Source organism: Leucopleurus acutus, assembly GCF_964270905.1.
Source record: "Leucopleurus acutus genome assembly, chromosome: 6".
NCBI classification, from domain to species: Eukaryota; Metazoa; Chordata; class Mammalia; order Artiodactyla; family Delphinidae; genus Leucopleurus; species Leucopleurus acutus.
The window spans coordinates 91,663,254-91,675,551 of NC_139149.1; the positions used below are offsets into that span (position 1 = coordinate 91,663,254).

General features: G+C 36.5%; 1 protein-coding gene across 1 annotated transcript in view; it reads left to right on the plus strand.

Moving 5' to 3' along the window:
* Positions 1 to 12,298, plus strand: part of MAP2 (microtubule associated protein 2) — a gene marked incomplete at its 3' end in the record, with an annotated part of 271,023 nt that overhangs the window by 118,902 nt on the left and 139,823 nt on the right. Inside the window, exon 2 of the mRNA XM_082841679.1 lies at positions 10,988 to 11,055. The remainder of the gene's footprint in view (positions 1 to 10,987; positions 11,056 to 12,298) is intronic.

Sequence of the window (12,298 nt, forward strand, 5' to 3'; positions counted from 1 at the left end):
AGGGATGTTGAATGCCTGTGTGTTTGTTGGGCACGCTGAGCTAAGTGAGGAAAGTGATTGGGTTTGGTGGTGCTCTGTTTGAACTGTTTCAAGAATTCCCCATTTCCCAATAGTGAACAGAATGGGCTACTCCCATCAAGAATTCAAAACATAGGCAGAAAAATTTAGGCTGATGGTGAAACTCATGCTAGATCATCTGGTTCATGGAGGCTCTTCAGTTTACTAGCAGTTTGTCCTTGAGGAAGTTATCTTAACCCCTCTGTGTCTCAGCTTGCCCCCTTATAAAATGGAAGTAATAAAAGATTTTCTTTGTAAGGTCCTATTAATATGTGTGAAGTGCTTACTACAGTGTAGGCAAATACTAAGCACCCAACAAACATTAGCTCTTACTGTTATTATTTACATTTGCCTAAATAGAAATATTAAGAAAATAATATCACTTCTCATCAACATTAGAAAAATTTAAAACAATCCAGTCAACAAATGAATCAAATAATCTTCAAACAATCCTCCTTCAGAGGCCATCTGAATCAAGTTTAGGATTAAGGACACCCCCATCCCCTGCCATCCTCCCATGCCAGCTTCCCCATCCAAACCCAGAATAGTTCTGTAGCTCACAGTGGAATCTCTTGGCCTCTTTCAAACTAAATCAACAGTGGAACTCCCAAGCTCTGAAATCAGTTCCAAGCTCTACAGACCAAGTTAATATTAACATGGGTATGAGCTGTGCTGTCCCCAAATCCCGGATAGAGGTTTTGGTCTTTAATCAAGATAAAACCGTGAAGCTAAAGTAACATTGCACTTATCTGACATAAACAGGTTTTTTATTCATCTTATAGTTACTTTGTACTTGAAAGAGTAAGCTTTCTTCTGTGGCTGTCAGTTTACAGGCATCAGGAGCAAAACTTGTAGAAATACAGCAAGAATGGTGAAGACAACGTTAGAATTTTATGAGCAATATTTGCAGATTTTATTTAAAGTGTTTGTCATAAATCCAGTCTTGGAATCCTCTTTGTATCCTCATTTGACTCTTAATAGTCAGTGTGAAATGAAAGTTAGTTCATCTTAAAATGTCCTTGATTAGAGCAATTTTTTTTTTTCTGGATGCTACCTGGCATTACTGATTGTAGCTAATAAAGAAGGAATAATAGGAAAGGAAACATGAATAAAAAAAATAAAATGTCATGTTTTTTAAAAAATGAATTTTCTAATTTTAATATAATCTTTAGTTAGAGAAGATATTGTGGTAATGCACTGTGCTTGTTCTTGGCACAAGTTCATATTCACACATAATTTGACCCCTCACCCCTCTTTTCACGGAACTCCTGTTGGCTTCATTGGCATAAGAGATGAAATACCTTTACATTTGGTGGAAATTATCCTATTTTTTTTCAATCCTCTGTCGTGGTGTTTTTTCATAACCTTTTGTTGTTTGTTGTTGCTGGTGGCAGTGGTGGTAATGTGAACCCCAGGGGCAAAGAATTGAGTTCTTCATAGTCTTTATCTTGGGGGCACCTGATCATCAGAACATGACAGTCCCTATTCTTGCTTCACAATATTAAAATTTTTCCCTTTTACCTCTGACCTCCACTTCTGTTTCCCTCTCCCCATATACCCTCATTGCAACATGCTTGATGTACATCTATCCTTGGTAGAGATGCCATTCTGCTTATGCCTTTTCCATTCAATACTGTCATACATTCACCTAGTTCAAAGCTTCCAACAGCTGTGCAGGACTCCAGACCTCCTTCTACCACCTTTGACTTGTTCTTACCCCTCACTGTAAGCACCGCAGTGTCTTCAACTCCCGGCATCAGATACACCGAGTTGAGGTACCTCACACAGGTTCACCACTTGACCAGTCCACTTGTAATTGGGCCTCAAGAATACTTTCACCATTTTCTTTTGTCTGTTATTAAATCCAGACTTTAAAAATTATTTTACATTGATGGTGTCATAATATGCTGGCTGGAATTGCAAACTCCATGGAAAATGTCTTTAAATTACTCTGTAGAATGAGCTGTATGTGGTTTTCCTTTCATCAGCTATTTCTAGGCATGATTTATAAATTCTTAAAAATATCAGTCACTGGTAGTACTTTCTAAACCATAGGGTTTTTTTTCTTACATTTGTCATATAATTTTGTGACTTTCCTCTCTGGAGCCTTTAGCTCTTTGTTTACTAAGTTACTTAGAAAGTGTAACAGGAAGTTGTAAATCCATCCTCACTAGTACAAAACATGTGTCCTATGCTAAAGGGTATCATTTATTAATGAAATATGCGGTCTTTAAACAAAGGTCAGAATTGAAGATTGTTTTCTCCTATTATTTGCCTATGTGCAGTATCAGGGATTCTAAATCAAAATGCTATCTTTGGATCTCTTGTCTCTGTGAACAGGTGTTAAAAAGAAAATTACTCCGAGCAAAGATATTTTATGTAAGTAATCAAGTATTTAACCTAAAGAAGCATGCAGGCAGCCAATCAATAGTGAGGAAATGCTCTTTGTCTGTTTTTCACTCTCCCTCACTCAGAGACAGACTGTTCACCTCCAAGCCATAGGCATATTGAAGGTGACATTCTCTCTTTCCAAGATAATCCTCATGATAGGATGCACTTAATTTATGCTGTTGATGAGACTGAACCGAACTGATTTGCATATCATCAATACATGTAAATCCTGAGTAGAGGGCCAGCCATCCAAATTAAAATATTCCCTGTCAAGGACTTGCTGTGTCTAGCAAATTCTGGAGTAAAGCTAATTGCAAGTCGTTGGTGAATATAGATGCTGTTCAAGATTTATAAGACTGCATTGGAGGGCACATGAAACTTAAGATTTCTTTAGAACAATGTGTCTGTTTAAAACTACTCTTGTTCAGACTCAGCTGGGCATTCAGTAATGCCAGCCATTGAATGAGATCTTTCAAGTGCCTCAGCCCGCCTCACCTGTCAGACTGGCTCACTGGTTTATAATTGAAACCCTGTTTGCTTCCAAAGCTTGATCCTCTAACCCTTCTCTACCCTTCTCACATATTCTTACTTTTCCCCTTTTGATCTGAGCGTCTTAACTTTCCTAACACACATCATAATTTTTCATTTACTTTTTTTCTTCAGGTGATACATATAGCACTGGGTCCATCTTAGCATATCTATGCTATTTTATCGTCTTCACTTTTCCCCAATTGTAAAATAAGTTTCTCTTTCATTGCACTTGGCTTTTAATGGAATGTCCTGACTGCCAGTTTCTCAAGGTTTCCCTTTGTGCAGTCTTTGTTCATTTAACACAGCTTTCACATCCCCTTCTCTCATCAGCCAATCCATCAATCATACATTTTATTGAGCAGCTCCAAATTAACATATGAAGTAATAAGAAAATTATAATCAGCCTTTGCTATCTAGAAAAACATGTCATTTAGGCACCTTCTGCTTTTTTCTTGTATGGCATCTATGTGCCCACAGGTGTTTCAGCAGAAGGTGTCTATAAGCTGGGCACTCTATTCCCTTTTCTTTATTTCTTTAGTTCTACTGGGTTCAAAATAAATAGATACCGTGCTGTAGTACTCTGTACAGTGATCACAATAACCACGTGTTTTTCTCCCCATCTCCAATTCCACTTTTTTCTAAGTCAATATCCACAAAACGAATTAATATTATTTATTGTGCACCCGTGCAGAAAGAGTCACTAGATATTATAGAAAGAAAATGGTGTAAAACGCATGGAGTCTGCCCTCAACTATCTTGAAACCGCAGGACCTTGGTAGAAAGTTTGTTTAAATAATTCCTTAAATATTTTCCTGTTTCCTTGACCATGCTCCCCCTGACTTTTGGGTAAAAGGAGAAGGAAGAGTTGGGAAGGGGTAGGCAAAACATAAAGAATTAGAAAGGAAGGGAAAAAAAACAATAAGAATGCGGCAGTTTAAGAAAAAACATTTAGGGGTCTTAGGGATGTGGAAATTTCTCTCCCAGACACATTTGTTGGCCCAGGTATTTACAATGGCTACCTTTGCAAACAGCATATTGTCACAATCCACTTGAAAAATAAGTCACAGTAGATGGAAAACGTCTAGAAAAAAAATCTTGAGTTATTTTTTCTGGAGTATTAAATAAAACACTCTTATTTCTTCAATTATAGGTTTGCTATTAGAAGCAAAAGAGGGAAAAAAAGCCACAAAACTATGGAAAAACGATAGTATAAATATAATGTAATTTCAAACATTGCTATATAGGATGCTTCCCACATGAACTGTTTCTAGCCAACTTGATGGTACAGTTGGGAAAGAATATTCATTTTTAGACATTGATCATGTATAATATTTCCTTTGAAATTAAAAGTCAGTATGTCTTTTGTAGCTTAGAAATCTGATGATAGGATGAAACATAAAAGTGCCCCCACTCTACATTACAGTTCTTTCTTTTCACACAGGGATTTGGTATCCATCATTATATTTTTTGGTTCCAATCAATAGGAAGATTTAGGACCTTAGTGCACTTTTAGATATACCATTGAACATATTCTAAACAGTCAAAGTGTATGTAGTTCTGACAAGCTGTTTTATTTAACCTGTGTGTAACTATATACCCGTATCCCTTAATTCTCTCCTCCCATCTCTAATGTACCCCTGGTACAAGGACTAGAGGAAGAGGAATGACAGGGACTAAGAAATTTCATATGTATTTCTTGTTGGCGATCACCTTAACGTCTACTCTCTCCTAAACAGCAGGGAGAATAAGTATGGACTTCATGAATTTTCAGAATGTGGATTTTGGCTGTTCACGAAATAAATTCCTGTAATATATACATTTTCAGAAATCATTTCACATATGACATTGCATTTATTAAACCATCACAGCAGACGTTTTATGATTTGAACTGGAAATACTGAACACTGCAAAAAAAAATGCTGTAGGAGCTTGCAGAATTTAAACCTTTTCAGAATAATCTAGTGATGTTCAGGTTAAAGACTGCCTAACTCAGATGGATTGGCCCTAGCTTACCTCTCAATTACTGCTAGTTCTCCAGTTCTCTGAGGTTGCTGAGTATTGAAGGAATGACAGAGATTTAGAATATTGAGGTAACAGTCTTCAAAGCTTGGAGAGTAGTAAACAAAATAACTCCTTTTAGCAGTTTTCAAAAACGAATCAGGATTTTAGATCTAATGTCAAGCAACGCAGCATTTGATTTTGCAGCATCTGATTTTGTGTCCTTATCCAGTCTTCCATTAAACTGTAATGGTCCCACTTGTGGAGACATTAGATAAAATGAAGGTCCATCTCCTGCTTCCAGGAAGATCCGCCAAGCAATTCATAATTCCTAAAGATGATTCTGCTTGACTGACTGTTAGATTACAATTTTATTAAGTGAGAATTCCTCAACGCTAATTCTTATAATTTTCTTTCATGGCTTGCCCATTTCTCCGGTAAATATGGTTTCCCCACAGGCTGGTTGTATCTCCAGTAGTGAAAGGAAGCAGTTTGTATCAACTTTTAGGTGATTGGAAAGATGAAGATAAATATGCAAGTTATAAGTAAGGATTCACAAGCAAATAAAAAAATTGCTAGAAGAATTTTTGTACAAATCAATAATAAACACATAGATAATAAATATTTTTAAACATCTGAAGTAAAAAGAGAGATGTGCTCAAAATGGCTATAAATGTGCCAAAGATGAAAAGCCTAAAACTTGTATGTTTGTTAACCAAGACATAAACTAAATGAAATACTTAAAACCGTGAGTTTTGTCTAGTGATTTCTGAAACTGAATGTCCTCCACTGATGAGCTCAGAATTCAGAAATTTTAGGAAGTAATTCATGCTTTTTACATGAGTTTTAGTGTTATAATTTTAATTATTTATTCATATAGGCGTGAGCTCAATGAATATTTATTGTGTACCAGTTATGTACCAGGCCCAGTTCTAGGTACCTGGGATACGTTAGTGAACAGAACGGGCAAAGAGTTTGCCTTCATGGAGATTACAAGTGAATGAGGAGAGAAGACAGTAAAGAATAAACATAAGTAAATTACATAGTATATTAGACAATGATAAGTATTGTACAAAATAGGATAAAGGAGGTTAAGAATGGAAATTGCATAGGGAGGGTGGGAGGGAGATGCAAGAGGGAGGAGATATGGGGATATATGTACACATATAGCTGATTCACTTTGTTATACAGCAGAAACTAACACACCATTGTAAAGCAATTATACTCCAATAAAGATGTTTAAAAATTTTTTTTAATTATAAAAATAAAAAGAATGGAAATTGCAGAGTGCAGTATTAAATGGGATGGTTAGGTTAAGCGTCCTTGAGAAGATAATGTTTGAGGAAAGGCTTGAGGGAGGGAATGGAGTTATTTGGAAGAAAAGTGTCCACAGCCAAAATCTGACTAAATAAATTCAATTTAAATAAGGCAGGCATTATATAATATGGTGTTGATATAATGTTCTCTGATGTAACCTTTAAGATTCACCATGGTATTTGATTATTTCTAACTTGATATAATGAAATGAGGGTAGTGATTGACTAGGTGAGACAGGTATTTTTTTATTATAATCTGTGCTTCTTAGACATAGGTTAATTGCAACAAGATGTTTAAAAACATACACAATAAACTCAAATTGTCAAACAATGAAGTTTTTTAAAAACACATGAGCATGTATCCCATGCATGTGGCTCTGTATACTCTGCCAAGAATAGACCAGATAGTAGTAAATAAAATTACCATGTCTTCCTCAGCTATAGGAATGTTTGTGTTCACACTATACATCATTTAAATATGAACTGATGGAATTTGAAATAATCCTGAAAGTAAAAATTCTTGTTTCTGCTACTATCTCTTTCATGCACACCTAGAGCAATACATAGTCTGTCTTAAGTACCTGTCCTAGAAAAATGGAAAAGTCTTAATTCTATGTTTAATTTATCTCTCCTATTCTGATACCTTAGAAGTGTTAAGCTGAATTACAACCTAATTAGCTCAGAAGTCCAGGGACTGAATTTCTGCTCCACCACTTACCAGCTGTGTGTCCTTAGCATTTAACTAAACCTAATTGGACCTGTTTCCTCAACTGTGAAAAGGAGGTTCCTAACAGAGTTGTTGAATAAAATAATGTGTTCAAAGAGGTTGGCACATTATAGGAACTTAATAATTTATATGAGAAGCATATCTTATGCCTTTTTAATTGGTCAATACCAGAATAACTGAGTATACACAACTGAAGACCAGCCAGAGGTCATATATAATACCAGGCATTATAGCATCACAGTGATTTTTTTTTTTTTTTTTGATATCATGGTGATTCAGAGGAAGGAAAGAGCTTTGTGGCACTGTATCCTGGGAGAGTTCTGGAAGCCATTATAAAAGAGGACAGAACTTTAAATGGACTAAAAAGGAAGCACAAGATGGGGGTTGGAGAAAAAACAGTAGACTATTGCTGAAATAAACTATTGGTTATGGTGGGCACTAATGGGCAAGGTATGAAAGCCCTAGCTGGGAAACTGATATGACCAAAGGCTTCAAGGACGTAAGGAAAAAGTACCTCCATTATCCTCTCCTAAAGTGCTTAAGAAATTCAGACTAGTACACTTAAGGAACAAAACCAAGAGTCTTCCAGAAGAGCCACAGGGGTGAGCTAACTGAATTTGGGATCAGGGGATTCATAAAGATCAGGACCTGAGATAAAGCAGATATACCAGAGTGGCAGAGACATCGTGTCTCATCAAAGTGAGAAAAAGAACTGTGAACTTAGATTTCTGTTTACTTCTGTGTTCCACTCAGTATAATTGAAGTTCCTTGAGGAGGAATGTTGTTCTCTTTTTTTCCCATACGTAAAACCTATCAGGTGTCTGAAATATATGTGTGTGTGCCATTAAAATTGGTTAAATGAGCTGACAAAGGGTGCTAGACTCATTCTCGTTGATTGAACCAGGTATCTCCAAATATTAAATGACTCCCGAGGAGTATCAAATATGTTTGGAAGCTGAGCTAATTTTTAAACTGACCAAGACCACTGTGTGTGCTTTATGAGGTCTTGATAAAATATGATTCATGTTTCAAGAAATGACAGTCTTGTGTATCGTTTTTTATGCTCAGAAGTGAACAATAGAGGACAGCATATTAAAACAAAACATTTGCTTTGAAAAATAACCTTCATGTCCAAAATCACTGAAAAAAAAATAGACGTTTAATAGAAAGATCATATTTAAAAGGATACTTTTGAGGGGAAAAGAATCCTAACCACTATGTAGGATTCACTGAAACCTGAAATCTCTTGTAATTGTTACCTAGGGTAATCATATATTTTTTTTTACTGTGACTAATTTATTTTATAGATGACAACTGGGGACAGAGGGTAATAGTGGTGGCAGCAGCTGTATATTAAACATCAAAAAAGGCAATATGGCTCTACTTATCAATGAGTTAACCTAAAAGTAATGAGTCATAAGAACCAAATATCGAAAGAACATTTTATAAAGGAAATAAAAGCAGTAAAACATCAAGGTCAAAATCCTACTCACATTTTTTACTAAGTAGAACAGAAATACGCCCCCCAGTGGTTGCTTTGAGTGATTTTTTTTTTTTTTTTTTTTTAAATTTTGCAGCTTCATTATTTGGGTAACCCCAGGAAGGTTCACATTGTCTATAACTAGGAAGAACATTGGGAGGCTGATTCAATTCGATTGCCCGATTTCATGCTTGCAGAAAGAATGATGCCAGGGAGGATGGAGTGCCTAGTAAATGCTGATTAAGTTCAGGCTCTACAAGATAGGTTCACAAAAGGGCGATCATGCCAATCTGACTGCCAGACTGGAAATGAAAGAAAAGCAGTGACATAATTACCCCAGATTCTCCAGACGTCCAGTACAGTACAGCACAGCACAGCTATTAAACAAAGCTAGTCCTCGGATTAATTGCAATGCATAATTTTAAAGCGGAAGATCTCTGCTTTAACAAATAGAAGAAGGCTTAGAAAATCAAAGACAAAGGGTGTTTCTGGAATTTGTTGTGCTTGCAAACAGAATGGAAGAGAGCACATAAAGAAAGTCACTTGGTGAGAGAAGAAAAACAGGGGACCCAAACCAGGAACCTGGGATGGTGTCTCTGTTGGATCTCCTGTCAGTTTTGTGACCTTGGTCAGATTCCCTGGGCCTCAGCTTTCACAACTGTGAGGCAGAGGGTGTGGACTAGGTTCAGAGGTGTCCATCAATCCAGGAGAGGGTCAGAGGCAAGGAGTGTCAGGATCCGTGTCATACAAAAGAACCAAACTTATGAAAGCAAAATTAGCTAGTGATCAAAAAGTAGAGAAGAAAGGTGGCTGATAGAGAATGCAGATTCATCCTAATGCATTTGAAATCTAATATAAAACTGATAGACAAGTTGTTTCCAGAAAGAAGAAAATGAAGCATGTCATTCTGTCTCTGAATTTCCTCCACTGTAGTCTCCTTCCATCTTCTCTATCATCACCTTGTTTTTTTTCCTACTTTCTGTTTCCGGTAACCATGGTGATGCTCCCTCCCAGCAGTCTTCTTCACAGCCGGCCCTTTTGGTACACTTGGCATTTTGCTACATTCACTGATGCAGGGAGCTAAGAATGCTGTAAAAATTAATTTATTTATTAACATTTTCCCCATCCCTTTTGTCCAGGAAATAAATGCAGGGAATTATTCCATACTTAACCTCCCTACATAAGGGGCACTGTAAAACTGGGATATCAACTGTTACTTTCAGTTACTAACATAAAGGGGATACTGATTATGTCAGAGATTCAATTCCCTGTCTTGGTCCTCAGGGACTGTAAAGTCTCGATACTCAAGCTGGTTGCTACCTCTTTTTTGCTTTTTTATGTGAAGGGAATAAAATAGATTGCCCCCAGAAATCACACATCAACCCTGGTTTCCTAATTCTCTTTGTTTTTTGCTGCATTCTCCCTTGTAAGGAAACCATTGCCAAGTGCGTAATTATCACAGTTACAAGGGGATTGAATTTTCCATTAAAATATATACATAAATATAAACATTTCTCTAATGAGCACAGTTATTTATTTGGAATATAAATAAGCAATATGTGATACTCAGTTTCAAAAAATATTGTAATTTTCTGCTAATGACAAAACCTCAAAAATCTCTGATGCCATGAATGCAGATAATAAAAATTCCCATGTCATGTCTAGTTTATGTAGCCCAACTTCTTTGTAATCCTATATGCCGGAAAATGGTTTCTCTATTTAAGTATGGTGTGTGTGTGTGTGTGTGTGTGTATGTGTCTGGCATTAACACAAAGGAGAACAGATGATGACATTCATAGGCTTATAGACTCGACTCCTGGGGACACACTTGGATGGAGGCAATTAAGATGCCTGTCAGGCATTTGATACCAGAAGCCCCTATGCAAACCTCTAAATCATATGCCAGGGCTACATCTTATTGTCAGTGAATGATGGCGGAACTGGGTGGCTTGTCATCATTCTCGAAAATTCTGAGGCTAGTGAGCTCTCTCACCCTCTCCCACTCGCCTTATTTTCCTTTTCGCCACTGCGGGGACTTTTTCTAATTTGCAGCTTCCCTTTCCCCGACACACACAGACAGGAGCTGGTGGTTTGCAGACTGCGTCTGTCTGGAACTAGAGAGCCTGAGCCAGCCCGCGGAGATAATGCTAGGGGAGAAGGATTCTGCAGCAATTCTCAAAGGCTAGACTTGGGTGGTATCGCTGCATATGCTCTGGTAATGGTTTGGGTATTTTTACATTTTATTTTGTTTTCTTTTTAATCCATTTTTCAAAGCATCTGCTATATGTGATCTCACAGTAAAATGCTTTTAAATTCCTTACTGGGCTTTCTAAAAATTCAAGTACTGCATTTTTTGTGCTACAGATCTCAAGACGTAGATTTATTATCTGGATATACGAATGCGTTTGCTTGCTGGTGAGTTACAGTTTTCAATATTTAGCTAATAAATCTATATATGAATTTTTTTCTTTTGTTTCGTTTCGGTAGGTTCTTCAGCTTGTTGTCTCTAACCGAGGAAACATTGATTGGAAACTACTCATTCAGAAAAGTAAAAGGTACCACATGTTTTGTTTGGGTGTTTAAATGAGGGAAAATGAGGGAAGATTTGGAATGTTTTATTTAAATTAATCTCTCTATGGTTGGTCTTTTATCCTTAAGCCTACATTGATCATTGTCTATAGCATGTATGATTTGCTATGCCGAGAATGCCATTGTCCAAGGCTATTTTGATTCTAAGATGTCTAAAGAATTATGCTTTTTGTCTGTGCTGCAAGTTGTTAGCAAATATCAATATTTCTGGCTTTTTTAGGGATTTTTATCACTGTAACAGCTTTAAAAAATATCCAAAATTCTCTCTTAATGAAAAATTAAATAATTTGAATTTAAGAGAAATGTGCTAAGTAATGATTTTATCTGAGGGAATCCTGCTAGTAAGTGATATTTTTTAAATGGCTAAATAAAATGGCTTGCCCTTCCCAGGTAGAATGAGCACTAGAGACGAAAGCCCAGGGATGACTCAGTATTGTTGGGTTTTGCGAATAAAATATTGTAACTTCTTCACTGATGCTTTAGTCTTCAGCACTGTATATATTTAAAGGTTGAGGTTGTTCGTTATTGAAAGAACCGATTTTACATATGCTTTATTTAGCATTGACAGCATAAGAAAGTAATCTTTCATCTTGCCGTGAAAGCAGTTGAATCATTGATCCTGGGCCTTATGCCTTATGTGAAAAATATTAATCTTCAAATTCAACATCAGGATATATATTGATCGGAGATGCCAATTATGGGATTGTTAATTCTTTATGATGATCTTTGACTTGAACATATGCTCATGTCAGTAAAACCAATATTTGTAATTTGCCTTTTAAAAAACAGAAGACATTTTCCACCTTGCTGAGAAGATCAATACATCTTTTAAGTCTTTCCTTGGCATTCACCTCGAGTATCAGTCCAAAATATTTTATGCAGTAAGGTTTGTTTTCTTAAATGTACTTAAAAAATGGCTAATGTTTAACAAATGATCTTGAAATACCAGAAGTATGCAAGTGTACACCTGTGAGTGTGAATATTTGTAGCAGTTGAAGGAGATGAACGCATTGTGCTTATTTAATTTTCTCCGCAATGTGTAATTATGAGAGCCTTAATTTATTCATTCCACAAGCACTTATTAAGAGCCTTGCTGCGGTGGGTAGTTATTGTGGGAGAGAAGGAAGGTGCAGATGCCACTGTCACCCCCGCCCCTTCCAGAGTGTAGGCAGCGTCACATAATATTTTTGCACAGGAGAATGAATTCAT